The 18,598-nt window shown below is 43.7% G+C and overlaps 1 protein-coding gene and 1 long non-coding RNA gene across 2 annotated transcripts in view; both read right to left on the reverse strand.

Moving 5' to 3' along the window:
• Window positions 1–997, reverse strand: part of LOC137531638 (uncharacterized) — a 38,929-nt gene extending 37,932 nt beyond the window's left edge. The window contains exon 1 of the long non-coding RNA XR_011023691.1: window positions 791–997. This is a non-coding gene — a long non-coding RNA (uncharacterized lncRNA). The remainder of the gene's footprint in view (window positions 1–790) is intronic.
• The window catches only part of CHST13 (carbohydrate sulfotransferase 13), an 841,732-nt gene that overhangs the window by 576,956 nt on the left and 246,178 nt on the right, over window positions 1–18,598 (reverse strand). The gene's annotated exons all lie outside the window — the stretch shown is intronic.

The following is an 18,598-nucleotide window of genomic DNA, read 5'->3' on the forward strand; positions in this document are numbered from 1 at the left end:
TGTGGTTAAGGGGGTCACAGGGACTATGGTAGACTGTTCCAACTTCCTCCCACCTTGCAGAGTTGTGCAGGGAGCAGTGTAATATTTACCTGCTCCAGTACTATGTCTGGTCTCCTCTGCCTCCACTCCCTTCTGCCCAGTGGCGTAACTAGAAATCACTGGGCCCCCCTGCAAAAATGTGGATGTCCCCCAGGTATAGGTGCTGAAGCAGGTGGTTTCAGTGCACAGAGCTTACCACTGGGTGCCCCCAGTACAGATAGTCAGGTATAGGAGCCCCCAGTATAGAGAGGTATAGGTGCCCCCAGTATAGCCAGGTATAGGTTCCCTCAGCATAGCTAGGTATAGATGCCCCCAGTATAGCCAGGTATAGGTGCCCTAAGTATAGCCAGGTATAGGTGCCCCCAGTATAGCCAGGTATAGGTGCCCCCAGTATAACCAGCTTTAGGCACCCCAAGTATAGCCAGGTATAGGAGCCCACACAGTATAGCTAGGTTTAGGTGCCCCCAGTATTGCCAGGTATAGGTGCCCACAGTCTAGCCAGGTATAGCTGTCCACAGTATAGCCAGGCATGGGTGCCCACAGTATAGCCAGGAATAGGTGCCGTCCATGTAGCCAGTTAGGTGCCCCCAGGGTCACAGCGCATGAGGGGAGGGCATTGGCCACCCATAGCGGTGGGGAGGCAGGCCCACTGCCCCCTCCCTCACCTCGGGCTCTCCCTTCAGTAATCCCCCTCCAGCTTTAAAAGGCAGCAGCAGTGGACAGGAACAGTGAAAGTGCACTGCGGACATACCTTTTCCGCGTTCCATATACCGGAGGTCCTGTCTGTGCCTCATGCTACTGTGTAAAAGTGGGCTCAAAAAGGTGTCAAACATGACACACATCTTAAAGAGCAACTCCAGTGAAAATAATGTAATAAAAAAAGTGCTTCATTTTTACAATAATTATGTATAAATGATTTAGTCATGTTTGCCCATTGTAAAATCTTTTCAGTTTTTTGGCAGTTGGAAACAGCGGTAAACAGCTATTTCCCACAATGCAACAAGGTTGCCAGACAGGAAACTGCCAGGAGTACGTACTCAAGAGTTTCTTGTGGGAGGGGTTTCACCACAATATCAGTCATACAGCGCCCCCTGATGGTCTGTTTGTGAAAAGGAATAGATTTCTCATGTAAAAGGGGTATCAGCTACTGATTGGGATACGTTTAAATCTTGGTCAGAGTTTCTCTTTAAAAATACATTGGAGAAATGCCCACATTAAAGGCAAATGTCCCTACATGTCACTTTTCCCTACAACACAAGCTAGCCATAAAGCACTCCACAACAAATCATTCATACGTCTTTCCGAGTGCAAGGGGTTAATTATGTCAGAAGTCACAACTATAGAGTCATTCTTCCAGTAGCTGCTCCACCTCCCCCAGTTAGGCTATTGTTATCATACTGCAGTGTATCAGTACATCAGTTGTTCCTAATTTCCATAAAGTCATAACTCGGCAGCAACTGTCACAATCTATACATGAGTGTTGTTAGTAATTAGCAGTAAACTCAGCATGTCATGTTATTACACTCCATAGAGTTATTTACTTTACTTTCACAGACACACTCCGCTCAGGAGTATTATATTATTAGGCGGCACTTAAAGTGACACTGAAGCGAAAAAAAAAAACCCTTATGATATAATTAATTGTATGTGTATTACGGATAATTCATGGAACATTAGTAGCAAAGAAAAGAGCGTCATATTTTTATTTCCAGTTATATAGCTTTTTATTTTTTAACATTGCATCATTTTGTCATATTTGCAGTTTACAAAACACACTCTATTTTAAACTATAAAACAAAGCACAAATAATGACCCTTTGAACTTCCCTGCGGTAAAACTATATCTGAAGCTGTCTCTTAGTGTTTCTTTGATGTGTAAGTGTTTCAGAAAACAGGACGGTCTTCCACCCAAGTTGGGATGGAGAGCTCAAAGAAGCTCCTTAGCATAAATAACAACTGCAGTTTCTTCACTCTTCCTGTACTGGAAAAAAATGTCATATATTTGCTACTAATGTTTCATTTCTTAGATGTACTACACATACAATTCATTATACCATCAGTTTGTTTGTTTTTTTTTTCACTTCAGTGTCACTTTAAATCAGCACATTATTTGTTAGTAGACTGACTTCATACAGGCATAAACAAGGACTTGATGCACCTTGAGTCAACCTGTTCAGGAATCTTGTATAAAGCACTTGTGGATGCTCATCACTTGTTAAGAGACCACATAGAACATACGCTTTGGTTCCATGGCAAGTATCAAGCCAATTGCCAGTTTCTGCTGCTAATAAACCTGTTTCCAGTCTCCATAGAGTCTGACTCTGGCAAGACCTAGGACTTTGATCCAACAGAAAGCAAAGCATCCAGTATAAAGGTGGCCACACACCATACAATTAAAAGATCCAATTTTCACCAACCGGATCATTTCGATCGGTTGTCCCGAAAAATTGAGAACTTTTATTTGTTTTCAATCGAAAAATCCGATCGAATTTCACTTTTCGATTTTTGGAGATTAGACATGTTGGAAATTTCAGACCAACTTTATCAAGAATTGTATGGTGTATGATGAATTGTCAGTTACTTGATGTACAGTTTCAATCATTTTTTTTCTGAGCTTTCAATCATTTTATTCATGATTGGGGAAAAATTGAACATAGGTGGGTGGTACATTGGTCAGATTTTTGAATTGTTACAATCAGTCAGAAAAAATGATTGCTATTTGTAACGAAAAATCCGCAACGCCGGATGGATTGCGGAAATATGGTCGCATCCAGTCCGGCAAGCGGACCTTCCAATGCGGGATGCGGAAATTCGTCCGCATCCGCTGCGCAAACCCGTCCGAGCACTCTGCTCCAAACTCACCAGCATGCTGCTCACCAGGGCTCTGCCATCTTGCCTCTATGGGGCGTGCGCGCACGACAGACACGCCTTTATACTCGCGTGTGAAAGCGTGTGAGCTGACCTGGAGGTCAGCTGACATTTTAGCCTGCTCTGATTGGTTTCTGCCTGGGGTGGAGACTTCTCTCCCAGTCAGTATACAAGGAAGTGCTTTTCAGTCACACTTCGTCTGTGTTTGCGATACCCTGTGTCAGCACTCAGACCTAGTCAGCCTTGTCTTTGATATTGTGTTATATATTGGTTTATCGCCAATATATACTCATATTATACTGTTTGATTTATCGTGTATGATTCTGTGCCTGTCTTGACTACTCTTCTGCTTCCTGATTCTGTACTTCGCCAGCCCGTACCGTTATCGACTATTGGCTTGGTTTCCGACTATTCTCTTGTCTCAAGTTTCTGTACTGCTGCCGCCTGATCTGTTGCCGAACCTCATTTTGGCTGACCTTTCTCCCTTCAGTGGAACGTCTCCCACTGTAGGGTTCTATCAGAGGCTTGCCTCTTTGAGACGACCGCCACTAGCAAACCCTTGCTGCTAGAGGCCGAGACTCCTCCACTCCGTCCTTTGGAGGATCTCACACTCAGGGTTCCCATTCAGAGGTAACCACACCTCTGAGGAATTACAGTGTGGTGGACATTTCCACAGACTTGTATTTACGCTGTATATTATTATTGTTGTCTGCTGTTCCAGCTTGCTGGAGGTTGTATCTATGTGCCCTATAGCAGTGCTGGGCCGAAATTACGCATGAGCGTAATTACGCATCGTAATTCAATGTAAATTTACGCGTAAGCGTTACGCGTAACTTACGGTCTTACGCGTAATTATTTACGCGTAAGACCGTAAGTGGTATCGTAATTACACTGTCTACCGTAATTGCTAGGCGTGCGTAATTTTACGAACACTTACGCGTAATTTTACGCGTAATTACTAACGTAAAATCTCCCATTTTCTAAGAGTAGCCAATCAGTCAACATCCTAAGCAACCAATAGTATCTTCTCCCGCCCTTCAGTATAAGCGTACGTTTTGACGCATACGAATGATATGTACGCAATAACTGTCACATTGACGGCTATTGCGTACATATCGTCCGCATGCGTCAAAAAATACGCATTAATGGGTATTACGGCACTACGCGTAACATCGTAGTGTAAGCGCCTTCATTACGGTATCCCTACGCGTAATTGCGTAAGTTTACGCGTAATTACAGTGATGTACCGTAGATAATTTCCTTCGCCGTAACCGTAATTGCGTAATGCGTAATAGCGTAAAATTACGCGTAATGATCCGTAAGCGTAGATTTTTCCATTACGAGCAGCACTGCCCTATAGAGATACTCTATTGTACCAAGCACCCTCTTGCATACGATTGTATCGTGTCATGCTATACTTGCATTATTGGTGATTCTGCAGATCACCATATAATCAGGTATAGCATCTGTATTATTGGTGATACTGCAGATCATCAATAATCAGAATATCTGTGCTTGCTGACACCAATCGTTACACTATTCTTGAATAGAACAGGTATTTAAAGAGACTCTGTAACAAAATGTTGAGCCTTATTTCTTGTATCCTATAAGTTCCTGTACCTGTTCTAATGTGGTCTGGATTCCTGCAGCCTTTTCTAGTTGCACTGTCTCTGTAATATATCTAATCTTATTTTCTTTGTCAAGTCTTGTGGAGCCAGAGAGGAATGTGCTGCCTCTGCTGTGATAGGGAGAAGTTATACATGCCCCCTGCCTGCCCCCTACAGTCTCTCTGAGGGGGAAGGAAGCTGCCTTTATCATGCTGAGAACTGTGAGAATCCAAGACTGGAGTGCAGATAATTCTCTATGTAATACAACTTGTAGTATACTGTAACATGAGATATATACAAACATCACTTCCTGGTTAGCAGCCATGTTTTTGCCTAAAACTGGCGATTAAAAGCCAGGAGTTGCGGAAATGGCAAAGAGGGGCCCAGGAGAACATAATGAATAGAATGTTATGCTTTTTATTGTGAGAATTTGAGAGTACAGATTCTCTTTAAAAAATTATAAGGTGTGTGGCCACCTTTAGATATCCAGCTGAGCTGTCTACCCAGTTACTCCACATAACCGTCAAGATAAACTAGAGGCAAAGCACCAAACTCTAGTGTGAACATGGCCACTAAACACCCACAGATTTCATTCACCCACCACAGGCTGCCTCAGATTGAGTTGCATTGTGAGTGCGTGTGAGTAAGGGGTTGGAGGTTAGAAGGGTAACAGGAAAAAAGGGCGCAGGAGCCTTTAGGGAAAAAAGGGCACCGCAGTTATCAGTTTACTCTGGGTGCAGAAATGTACCTTCTTTGCTGCAAAGAGTGGCTTCTACAATGGCCGCGATTTGCAGCAAAGAATGTAAATATTGGTACCCGGAGGTGCCCGATAGAAAAATGTCATAATTTGCATATCCATATGCCTTGGCGCCTGTGATGCTACCGAGTGCCTCCGGGCACCCAAACTTACTTTCTTTGCCACAAAACATGGCTCTGCAGTGGGGGAAGGGGTTAAGGATTAGGCGGGGGTGGTTGGGGGGTTCGAGTCAGTCGCCACAAAGGGGATCTTAGAGTTAGACACTACCCGGGAGGTCTAAGGGTTAGGCTTCGGTAGTGGAAAGTTCTGTGTGAGAGTAGGGTTAGGTTTAGCCATGGTAAAATATCGGTAAAGATTACTGAGATTTTACTATTGGAATCCAGCAGTAGAATATAGCTAATTTTTGCGATATTCTACTCGCAGCAATCCCCTTTTTTTCAGGCACCTTTTTTCATGTATGCAGTTAGAAGCATTGCAAAACTTTCTACTATTGTTGGATCCTAATGTAGGACATACCATTTACAATTTATCATTAACAACACCTAATGTAATTGTGTTTAGCGGGAACAATATATTGTCACTACCTAGTCCATGTCATCACCAAGGGCATTTACTGTTGTAGCAAAACCTAGAATACATTTCATTAGCCTTCTTCGCAAACCTTTCTAACTCAGCGCAGTTCCTCAACATCCAAATGAAGTCCCCCATTGGGATGCCCTCTTATAGCTGAGGTGGGAGGGATATGGAGGCTGCCATATTTATTTCCTTTTAACCACTTAAGTACCAGCGGTCTCTGCCCCCTTAAGGACCAGAGTCCGCTAGTACAATAACGACGGAATCCCGACAAATCACCGCGCATACCCACTGCAATCGCAATGCACGCCAGGATCCTTCTAACATCCACTCTGCCATCTCTATGATGGTAGAGTCATGTGAGCGGGTCAGGAGACACTTTCATTGGCTCCTGACCATGTCTACTGTATCAATGTTAGCCAATGGGAGCGGCTTACATTGATAGACACGGCCAGGAGCAAATGAAATCGGCTCCTGACCGGCTCACATGGCTCTGCCGTCATAGAGACAGGCAGAGCTAGTGATCTGCAGTGAGAGACATCAGGTTTGAGTTGCGCAAAGAGTGACGGAAATGGTGGATGCACGCTGCGGACGGTGATTGAAATCTATGCCCTGCTAGCCAGGAGCCCACCAAAAGAGGGCGTAGATTTCCATCATTATGGACCTTAAAGGGATACTGTAGGGGGGGTCAGGGGAAAATGAGTTGAACTTACCCGGGGCTTCTAACGGTCCCCCGCAGACATCCAGTGTTGGCGCAGCCACTCACCGATGCTCCGGCCCCGCCTCCGGTTCACTTCTGGAATTTCAGACCTTAAAGTCTGAAAACCACTGCGCCTGCGTTGCCATGTCCTCGATCCCGCTGATGTCACCAAGAGCGCACAGCGCAGGCCCAGTATGGTCTGTGTCTGCGCAGTACATTCCAGACGTGAACTGGAGGCAAGGCCGGAGCATCGATGAGTGGCTGCGCAAACACAGGATGTCTGCAGGGGACCATTAGAAGCCCCGGGTAAGTTCAACTCATTTTCCCCCGACCCCCCTACAGTATCCCTTTAAGTAGTTAAACAATGCAAGTTGACTGTCTTCCCTGTTGATCCTCTGTTTCTTATACTTTTCGCCATAAACCCTAACAAGCTTGCAGATCATTTTCTCTAACTGAAGTCTGACTGGATTACCCACGTGCATGTTTCAGGTGTGAGGCTCAGACACTACTGCAGCCTAAGAGATCAACTGCCAGGCAACTGGTACTGTTTAAAGGAAATAAATATGGCAGCCTCCAATGGCGTAGCAATAGGTGATGCAGAGGTTGCAGCCATACTGGGGTGCTTGAGCATGAGGGGCCCAACCTCAATCACAGCATTAGCTCTTTATTGGTCCTGTGCTGGTAATGATCAATTCTATAGATGCTTTAGATGGCGGGTCGTTCACAAACTGGTCTCCTCCCCATGCTTACACCTCTGATACTGTGTATGTTCTTGGCAGGTTTTTGTGTGCCATATAGACTGTTATGAATGGAATGCTTGGGGGCCCAATGTAAAACTTGAACTGGGTCCCAAAGCTCTTTAGCCATATCAATGCCAGCCTCCATATAGCTCTAACCTCGGGTTCCTTTTAAACAGACTGGGTGGAGACGGTTGGTTTAGGAGTTGCCAGCTGTAGACTCCCTGTATGTTCTTGTCACTCGTGTGATGTGAAGTCTTATTTTCTAATAGAAAGGCCCAAAAATGAAATGGCAACAAACATGTAGGTCAGGTTTATTTTACAGGAAGTTTACATCCCCAAGCCCAATACCTCACATGAACCCCCACATTTGCTGTCACTGTCCTCCACAGCACAGTTGACTGGATAGGAGACCTGAGTTCAAATCTTGTCTCTTCCTGTACAGTAAATCAGTACCTCTTTAGTAAGGAGTCCTGGGCAATACTCCCTAACACTGCTACTGGCTAATGAGTGGCCCTAGTGGCTGCAGCTCTGGTGCTTTGAGTCAGCCAGGCAGGCACGGATTTACTTCACAGGAGCCTATAGGTACAGCTGTCTTGGCACCTTAGACTTCGCCTTCCATGAACCTACAAACCTCCACCAAACCGAACTGCAAGTGAGCTAACTGGCCCAGCTGTCACTTCTACTTCCATTGCCCGTCATAGGTAGCTAAAGGTGTCCCTTAGTATTAGGTAGCCAGAAGTACCCTCAGTATTAAGTTGCCCCGACTGAACGGAGATCTCATCAGTGGAATACCAAAAGCAGGGTTAGTAACCTCTTATTTATACTCTCATCAAGACTCTGAAGACTCTGTGTAGGGAAGGAGGGAGGGAGGCACTCTGGGAAAGGGGTGAGCCGCCTTTCCATCATTACGTGCCTGTAGGCACATGCCTACATTGCCTTATGGGAAATCCGGCCCTGTTGCCAGGAGAAAACCACAATATACATGTTATTTGTCTTGTCTGTGTTCAGATGTGTTTGTTGCACTAGAAATGTCATAATAGCAATGCTATTAGGAAATGTCTGGTGTCTGTCCTTCCGAAACCATAGTATTCTAATGGTGCCTATACACAATACAATTAACCCATTTGATTTTCCTATTTATTCTACCAAAATGATTGAATGGAGTGAAAATCAAAAATAATCTTTTTTTCGATTGAGAAGATTATTCAGTTTTTTGATAAACATCTGATTGGACATGTTGTAAAAATCTGGGTGATTGTTTGTGAAATTGTTTAGTGTATGGTAGGTTGTATAAGAAAATGTTATCAGATAAACAAAAATTTTCTTTGTATTTGATCGTTTTTCTTGGATTTTTTGAAAAATCTAACGTTCGTGTGTGGTACCTCGAAATTAATTTTAACCACCCTGGCGTTCTATTAAGATCGCCAGGGCGGCTGCGGGAGGGTTTTTTTTTAATTAAAAAAAAACTATTTCATGCAGCCAACTGAAAGTTGGCTGCATGAAAGCCCACTAGAGGGCGCTCCGGATGCGTTCTTCTGATCGGCCTTCCGTGTTTCGCTTACCTCGTCGCCATGGCGACGAGCGGAGTGACGTCATGGACATCAGCCGACGTAATGACGTCAGCCGCCTCCGATCCAGCCCTTAGCGCTGGCCGGAACTAATTGTTTTCCGGCTGCGCAGGGCTCGGGCGGCTGGGGGGACCCTCTTTCGCCGCTGCTCGCGGCGGATTGCCGCAGAGCGGCGGCGATCAGGCAGCACACGCGGCTGGCAAAGTGCCGGCTGCGTGTGCTGCTTTTTATTTGATCCAAATCGGCCCAGCAGGGCCTGAGCGGCACCCTCTGGCGGTAATGGACGAGCTGAGCTCGTCCATACCGCTAAGGTGGTTAAAAACTATTCGTTCAAACTGAATAATCAATCGAATTTCTCTGATAAAAAAAAAAGATTAAAAAAATTGTACCATGTATGGGCACCATAATGGTGCCCATACATGGTACAATTTTTTAATGTTTTTTCCATTTAGATAATTTTGTTCGAATTTTCTGTTAGATCGAAAAATAGCATTGTTGTTTTTGAGTTACCATACATGAACATTCAATTTGTTGGAAAATCGGAAAAAACGATTGAATATAAAGATTTTTCCAACATGTACGATCATATTTTTATTGAAAAAAACGCATAATCGTTTGTTTTCCTCAGTTGAAAAAAAGGATTATTTTCGACTTTTAATTGATTCGATCATTTTGGTCAAATAAATGGGAAAATCAAACATTTTTATTGTACTGTGTATGGGCACTGTAAGATTTTTTTTGGGGAATCTCTGCCACGATTGGTAATGGAGTGGAACTGTAGCAATGTGGTGAACCCAATTTTGTTTCCTAATGCAGCTAGGAACTCCAATTTTAACACCAGCTACACTCAGGTATTTCTGTTTTCTACCCTCACACTTATCCTTATCTGGGATTGAGATAGGGAGATGAAAAGAGATTTCTTTTATTTATTAAATAAAGTAAGAGCTGTAGAGAGAGCGGCAGAGGGAAATCTATGTAGGTCATGTTTATAGCGGTGTGCCGGAGTGTTTGAAATGAATTGAGTTACTATTGATCTGACCGTATTTCACACTCTCTCCTTCTAACTGGTACATTGTGGATACATAGACATAATTTATAGCTCTCTCTGTTGCTGTGGCAGAGCAGGCCTGATGGAAGGCTTCGGAATTAGGGGATAAGTTAGGAAATCTTACCCCAGTTGGGCTGATCATGTTCCTTTGCAGAATATCTCCTCTGCACATAGCTTCTCCATACACGGCAGGATGAGCCTCTTCTGACTTTATCACGATTTTTGAAGGAAAACTATACTGGCTGGTATGCAGTCAAATTCTACTTTTTTAAATTATTTTTAAATTTATACAAAGGATTAAAATTTAATGATAAAAATATATAGACACTGAGTGATTTTTTTAAAAATATAAATCACATTCCCCTGCTTTTCGATATTACCCTACTATATATACTGTATATAATGTGTTCTACATTTCTTCATCCTTGTTCTTCATCTGTGTTCTTCATCTGTGTTATTCATTTCTTCACCTTTGTTCTTCATTTCTCCATCTTTTTTCTTCATTTCATCATCTTTGTTCTTCATCTCTTCACCTGTGTTCTTCATTTCTTCATCTTTGTTCTTAATTTCTTCATCTTTGGTCTTCATTTCTTCATTTGTGTTCTTTATTTCTCCATCTTTTTTCTTCATTTCTTCATATATTTTTTTTCATCTCTTCATCTGTGTTCTTCATTTCTTCATCTTTGTTCTTCATTTTGTTAATCTGCATTCTTCATGTCTCCATGTGTGTTCTTCATTTCTCCATCTTCTTTCTTCATCTGTGTTCTTCATTTCTCCATCTTCTTTCTTCATCTGTGTTCTTCATTTCTCCATCTTCCTTCTTCATCTGTGTTCTTCATTTCTCCATCTTCCTTCTTCATCTGTGTTCTTCATTTCTCCATCTTCCTTCTTCATCTGTGTTCTTCATTTCTCCATCTTCCTTCTTCATCTGTGCTCTTCATTTCTTCATCTTTGTCCTTCATCTGCGTTCTTCATTTATTCATCTGTGCGTTTCTGTCTTAATTGAAGTTTTGTTGGCCTGCTATCCATTCACACTATATTCCTTCAGATAGTGTTTTTTCCCTAATATTTCACCTACTGCTGGAATGAATATGTGGTCTGAAACAGACCCCTTTTACTTGTTTATCTGGGTGGGGTGACTATATGATCAACCTGAGATAATTGACCAGATAGCAGCATAAGCCCATAAGCCCATCCATTCTATCAATAACCTCATGTCCTTTTAAAATGAAAGTTAGGATGGAGGTGCTTTGTGCTTAGGCAATGGACACATATAGCTGCCAGTCACAGCATATTGCCGGAACAAAGGATATTCTTGCATGCAAGATATTTGATGAGTTTTCAATACCACTTGTTCATGTAAGTATTTACAGGCTGTGCATAATAAAAGTGTAACTGCACCTAGGAGTCTTAGGAGTCTTTGATGGGGTCCTTAAGGGTTAAGGTTAGGCACCACAGCAGGGGGGGGGGGTTAAGGTTAGGCACCGGGGGTCGGGGTGTCCTAAGATTAGGCATGGGGGCTATAGGTTAACCACTTGAGGACTACAGTCTTTCTAACCCTTAAGGACCAGGCACTTTTTTTCCACTCAGACCACTGCAGCTTTCACGGTTTATTGCTCGCTCATACAACCTACCACCTAAATGAATTTTGGCTCCTTTTCTTGTCACTAATAAAGCTTTCTTTTGGTGCTATTTGATTGCTCCTGCGATTTTTACTTTTTATTATATTCATCAAAAAAGACATGAATTTTGGCAAAAAAATGATTTTTTTAACTTTCTGTGCTGACAATTTTCAAATAAAGTAAAATTTCTGTATACATGCAGCGCGAAAAATGTGGACAAACATGTTTTTGATAAAAAAAAAACCATTCAGTGTATATTTATTGGTTTGGGTAAAAGTTATAGCGTTTACAAACTATGGTGCAAAAAGTGAATTTTCCCATTTTCAAGCATCTCTGACTTTTCTGACCCCCTGTCATGTTTCATGAGGGGCTAGAATTCCAGGATAGTATAAATACCCCCCAAATGACCCCATTTTGGAAAGAAGACATCCCAAAGTATTCACTGAGAGGCATAGTGAGTTCATAGAAGATATTATTTTTTGTCACAAGTAAGCGGAAAATGACACTTTGTGACAAAAAAAAGAAAAAAAAAAAGAATCCATTTCTTCTAACTTGCGACAAAAAAAAAATGAAATCTGCCACGGACTCACCATGCCCCTCTCTGAATACCTTGAAGTGTCTACTTTCCAAAATGGGGTCATTTGTGGGGTGTGTTTACTGTCCTCACATTTTGGGGGGTGCTAATTTGTAAGCACCCCTGTAAAGCCTAAAAGTGCTCATTGGACTTTGGGCCCCTTAGCGCAGTTAGGCTGCAAAAAAGTGCCACACATGTGGTATTGCCGTACTCAAGAGAAGTAGTAGAATGTGTTTTGGGGTGTATTTTTACACATACCCATGCTGGGTGGGAGAAATATCTCTGTAAATGACAATTTTTTCATTTTTTTTACACACAATTGTCCATTTACAGAGTTATTTCTCCCACCCAGCATGGGTATGTGTAAAAATACACCCCAAAACACATTGTACTACTTCTCCCGAGTACGGCGATACCACATGTGTGGCACTTTTTTGCACCCTAACTGCGCTAAAGGGCCCAAAGTCCAATGAGTACCTTTAGGATTTCACAAGTCATTTTGCGGAATTTGATTTCCAGACTACTCCTCACGGTTTAGGGCCCCTAAAATGCCAGGGCAGTATAGGAACCCCACAAATGACCCCATTTTAGAAAGAAGACACCCCAAGGTATTCCGTTAGGAGTATGGTGAGTTCATAGAAGATTTTATTTTTTGTCAAAAGTTAGCGGAAAATTGATTTTTATTGTTTTTTTCACAAAGTGTCATTTTCCACTAACTTGTGACAAAAAATAAAATCTTCTATGAACTCACCATACTCCTAACGGAATACCTTGAGGTGTCTTCTTTCTAAAATGGGGTCATTTGTGGGGTTCCTATACTGCCCTGGCATTTTAGGGGCCCTAAACCGTGAGGAGTAGTCTGGAAATCAAATTCCGCAAAATGACCTGTGAAATCCTAAAGGTACTCATTGGACTTTGGGCCCTTTAGCGCAGTTAGGGTGCAAAAAAGTGCCACACATGTGGTATCGCCGTACTCGGGAGAAGTAGTACAATGTGTTTTGGGGTGTATTTTTACACATACCCATGCTGGGTGGGAGAAATAACTCTGTAAATGGACAATTGTGTGTAAAAAAATCAAAAGATTGTCATTTACAGAGGTATTTCTCCCACCCAGCATGGGTATGTGTAAAAATACACCCCAAAACACATTGTACTACTTCTCCCGAGTATGGCAATACCACATGTGTGGCACTTTTTTGCACCCTAACTGCGCTAAAGGGCCCAAAGTCCAATGAGTACCTTTAGGATTTCACAGGTCATTTTGCGAAATTTGATTTCCAGACTACTCCTCACGGTTTAGGGCCCCTAAAATGCCAGTTCAGTATAGGAACCCCACAAATGACCCCATTTTAGAAAGAAGACACCCCAAGGTATTCCGTTAGGAGTATGGTGAGTTCATAGAAGATTTTATTTTTTGTCACAAGTTAGTGGAAAATGACACTTTGTGAAAAAAACAATAAAAATCAATTTTCCGCTAACTTTTGACAAAAAATAAAATCTTCTATGAACTCACCATACTCCTAACGGAATACCTTTGGGTGTCTTCTTTCTAGAATGGGGTCATTTGTGGGGTTACTATACTGCCCTGGCATTTTAGGGGCCCTAAACCGTGAGGAGTAGTCTTGAAACCAAATGTCGCAAAATGACCTGTGAAATCCTAAAGGTACTCATTGGACTTTGGGCCCCTTAGCGTACTTAGGGTGTAAAAAAGTGCCACACATGTGGTACCGCCGTACTCAGGAGAAGTAGTATAATGTGTTTTGGGGTGTATTTTTACACATACCCATGCTAAGTGGGAGAAATATCTCTGTAAATGACAATTGTTTGATTTGTTTTACACACAATTGACCATTTACATAGAAATTTCTCCCACCCAGCATGGGTATGTGTAAAAATACACCCCAAAACACATTATACTACTTTTCCTGAGTACGGCGGTACCACATGTGTGACACTTTTTTGCAGCCTAGGTGCGCTAAGGGGCCCAACGTCCTATTCACAGGTCATTTTGAGGCATTTGTTTTCTAGACTACTCCTCGCGGTTTAGGGCCCCTAAAATGCCAGGGCAGTATAGGAACCCCACAAGTGACCCCATTTTAGAAAGAAGACACCCCAAGGTATTCCGTTAGGTGTATGGCGAGTTCATAGAAGATTTTATTTTTTGTCACAAGTTAGTGAAAAATGACACTTTGTGAAAAAAAACCAATAAAAAATCAATTTCTGCTAACTTTTGACAAAAAATAAAATCTTCTATGAACTCGTCATACACCTAACAGAATACCTTGGGGTGTCTTTTTTTCTAAAATGGGGTCACTTGTGGGGTTCCTATACCGCCCTGGCATTTTACGGGCCCAAAACCGTGAGTAGTCTGGAAACCAAATGTCTCAAAATGACTGTTCAGGGGTATAAGCATCTGCAAATTTTGATGACAGGTGGTCTATGAGGGGGCGAATTTTGTGGAACCGGTCATAAGCAGGGTGGCCTTTTAGATGACAGGTTGTATTGGGCCTGATCTGATGGATAGGAGTGCTAGGGGGGTGACAGGAGGTGATTGATGGGTGTCTCAGGGGGTGGTTAGAGGGGAAAATAGATGCAATCAATGCACTGGGGAGGTGATCGGAAGGGGGTCTGAGGGGGATCTGAGGGTTTGGCCGAGTGATCAGGAGCCCACACGGGGCAAATTAGGGCCTGATCTGATGGGTAGGTGTGCTAGGGGGTGACAGGAGGTGATTGATGGGTGTCTCAAGGTGTGATTAGAGGGGGGAATAGATGCAAGCAATGCACTGGCGAGGTGATCAGGGCTGGGGTCTGAGGGCATTCTGAGGGTGTGGGCGGGTGATTGAGTGCCCTAGGGGCAGATAGGGGTCTAATCTGATAGGTAGCAGTGACAGGGGGTGATTGATGGGTAATTAGTGGGTGTTTAGGGTAGAGAACAGATGTGAACACTGCACTTGGGAGGTGATCGGACGTCGGATCTGCGGGCGATCTATTGGTGTGGGTGGGTGTTCAGTTTGCCCGCAAGGGGCAGGTTAGGGGCTGATTGATGGGTGGCAGTGACAGGGGGTGATTGATGGGTGGCAGTGACAGGGGGTGATTGATGGGTGATTGACAGGTGATTGACAGGTGATCAGTGGGTTATTACAGGGAAGGACAGATGTAAATAATGCCCTGGCGAATTGATAAGGGGGGGTCTGAGGGCAATCTGAGCGTGTAGGCGGGTGATTGGGTGCCCGCAAGGGGCAGATTAGGGTCTGATCTGATGGGTAACAGTGACAGGTGGTGATAGGGGGTGATTGATGGGTGATTGATGGGTAATTAGTGAGTGTTTAGAGGAGAGAATAGATGGAAACACTGCGCTTGGGTGGTGATCTGATGTCGGATCTGCGGGCGATCTATTGGTGTGGGTGGGTGATCAGTTTGCCCGCAAGGGGCAGGTTAGGGGCTGATTGTTGGGTGGCAGTGACAGGGGGTGATTGATGGGTGATAGGTGATTGGCAGGTGATTGACAGGTGATCAGTGGGTTATTACATGGAAGGACAGATGTAATTAATGCACTGGTGAATTGATAAGGGGGGGTCTGAGGGCAATCTGAGCGTGTGGGCGGGTGATTGGGTGCCCGCAAGGGGCAGCTTAGGGTCTGATCTGATAGGTAACAGTGACAGGTGGTGATAGGGGGTGATTGATGGGTGATTGATGGGTAATTAGTGGGTGTTTAGAGAAGATAACAGATGTAAACAATACATTTGGGAGGTAATCTGACGGCGGGTTTGCGGGCGATCTAATGGTGTGGGTGGGAGATCAGATTGCCCGCAAGGGGCAGGTTAGGGGCTGATTGATGGGTGGCAGTGACAGGGGGTGATTGATGGGTGATAGGTGATTGGCAGGTGATTGACAGGTGATCAGTGGGTTATTACAGGGAAGAACAGATGTAATTAATGCACTGGCGAATTGATAAGGGGGGGTCAGAGGGCAATCTGAGCGTGTTGGCGGGTGATTGGGTGCCCGCAAGGGGCAGATTAGGGTCTGATCTGATAGGTAAAAGTGACAGGTGGTGATAGGGGGTGATTGATGGGTGATTGATGGGTAATTAGTGGGTGTTTAGAGGAGAGAATAGATGTAAACAATGGATTTGGGAGGTGATCTGATGTCGGATCTGCGGGCGATCTATTGGTGTGGGTGGGTGATCAGATTGCCCGCAAGGGGCAGGTTAGGGGCTGATTGTTGGGTGGCAGTGACAGGGGGTGATTGATGGGTGATTGATGGGTGATTGACAGGTTATCAGGGAAGATAGATGCATACAGTACACAGGGGGGGGGGGTCTGGGGGGGGCTCTGGGGAGAATCTGAGGGGTGGGGGGGTGATCAGGAGGGGGCAGGGGGCAGGGGGGGATATAAAAAAAAAATAGCGTTGACAGATAGTGACAGGGAGTGATTGATGGGTTATTAGGGGGGTGATTGGGTGCAAACAGGGGTCTGGGGGGTGGGCAGGGGGGGGTCTGAGGGGTGCTGTGGGCGATCAGTGGGCGGGGGGGGCAGATCAGTGTGTTTGGGTGCAGACTAGGGTGGCTGCAGCCTGCCCTGGTGGTCCCTCGGACACTGGGACCACCAGGGCAGGAGGCAGCCTGTATAATACACTTTGTATACATTACAAAGTGTATTATACACTTTGTATGCGGCGATCGCGGGGTTAACATCCCGCCGGCGCTTCCGTATGGCCGGCGGGATGTTACGGCGGGTGGGCGGAGCCAGTTGCCGGGGGAAGCGCGCGTCATCAATGACGCGATCGCTCCCCCGGCATGCCTAAAGGACGCGCCGCCTGAAGGCGTATTGCGGTCCTTTAGGCATCCACTTTGCCGCCGCCCATGGGCTGTGGGCGGTCGGCAAGTGGTTAAGCATCACTGGGGAGGGTAAAGTTAGGCAACACCTGGGGGGGGTTTAAGGCTAGGAACCCAACGCCAGGGAGGACTAGAGTTAGGCATAAGTAGAGGGAGGGTTCTTTGTGAGAGCAGGGTTAGGTTAGGCCATAGTAAAATATTGGTTATTGATAACTGATATTTTATAAATGTAAATAAGTAATAGAATATCAGTAATTTTACCAATATTCTACTAGCAGCTATCCCTGGCGCCCTTTTTACCAGGAACTTTTTTTTTTTTACATGTATGCCGCATTTTTAGTGTTCCCTTTTACATACCAGCAAAGGTCTCAGGCAAATCCCAGCAGGTGAATTGAATCTTTCTAAAAAGGCCATTATAGTGTTCTACGTAGACCAAAACAAATATTCATCCCATATTGTCTCGCAGAGCTGTACTGGTGTTTCCTGCGCATCTCTGTGCCAAACAATCCCTCCATTTAAACAAACATAATCAATACTAAGCCTACTTCATCTTTGTTTACTCAGTTCAGAAATGTCACAAGCGCATCCCCAGTCCTGTTCACAAACACAATTAAAGACTGTTTAATAGAGAGAAGTGACAAAGCCATCTCACCATTACTTCCAAGGAGATGACAAAATCCCCGGTGCGTCACAATCGGGGACGAAAGCAGAAAAACAAGATAGTCTCAATCAGTGGTGTTTTTTTCTCATCAATTTTAGGAGTACATAAAATCCGCCATTCCAGGCTCAAGGTTATGTGGTACATGGAAGAAAATCTATCATATCCCTTTATAAAATAACCAATAGACTGTAAATTACACCAAATGTAAAGTGTAACTCTACACTAGCCTTCTTATACAGGCTAGTGAAATAAACCATTTTGTATATTATGTACATTTCCAAATATGTTTAGTTTAACCACTTCAGCCTACAGGCCATTTTACCTTAGTGCCAAAAGCCATTTTTACCCATCAGCGCTCCTTCCTTTCATTTGGCCATAACCTACCGCTTCTCATACTTAAATGATCTATATCTTGTTTTTTTTCACCACAAATTAGGCTTTTTGTGCGTGATACTTGTTTTCTGTAATTACTTTATTTCCTATGCATTTTATAGGCAAATACAAGAAAAAAATACACAATTTCTCCAATTCAATCCGCTATAGTTTAAAATAAGTAATGCTACTATAAATATAACCCACCCATTTTATTTGCCTACTGGTCGCGGCTATCACAACATTTAAACTATGTCCATAGTACAATGTATGGTGACAATATATTATTTGGAAATAAAGGTGTATTTTTTTCTGTTTAGTTTTTTTGTGTCCCGTCTGTTAGAATGTAAGTATACTTGAATTCTAGCCTCAGGTACTGAAGTCTAGTAAAAGACTTGAGATACAGGTTCTCTTTAAGCAGAGTTTCTCAGAGAAGAAATGATGCGGCTTGTTACCAGGAACGTGTGCCTCTAGAAGGCCACATAATGGGTGATCAGGTCAAACTGTACCTGCAGTTAGTCCGCGGGAACAATAAACAAAGCCGATATTTACAAAACATTGCATTCTTTGAAACTAGGGTATAGAACAAGGGAATATTAATTAATTAGGTGCGTGTCATGACTCCACGAAGGATCT

The sequence above is a fragment of the Hyperolius riggenbachi genome, chromosome 9 (assembly GCF_040937935.1).
Source record: "Hyperolius riggenbachi isolate aHypRig1 chromosome 9, aHypRig1.pri, whole genome shotgun sequence".
NCBI lineage: Eukaryota > Metazoa > Chordata > Amphibia > Anura > Hyperoliidae > Hyperolius > Hyperolius riggenbachi.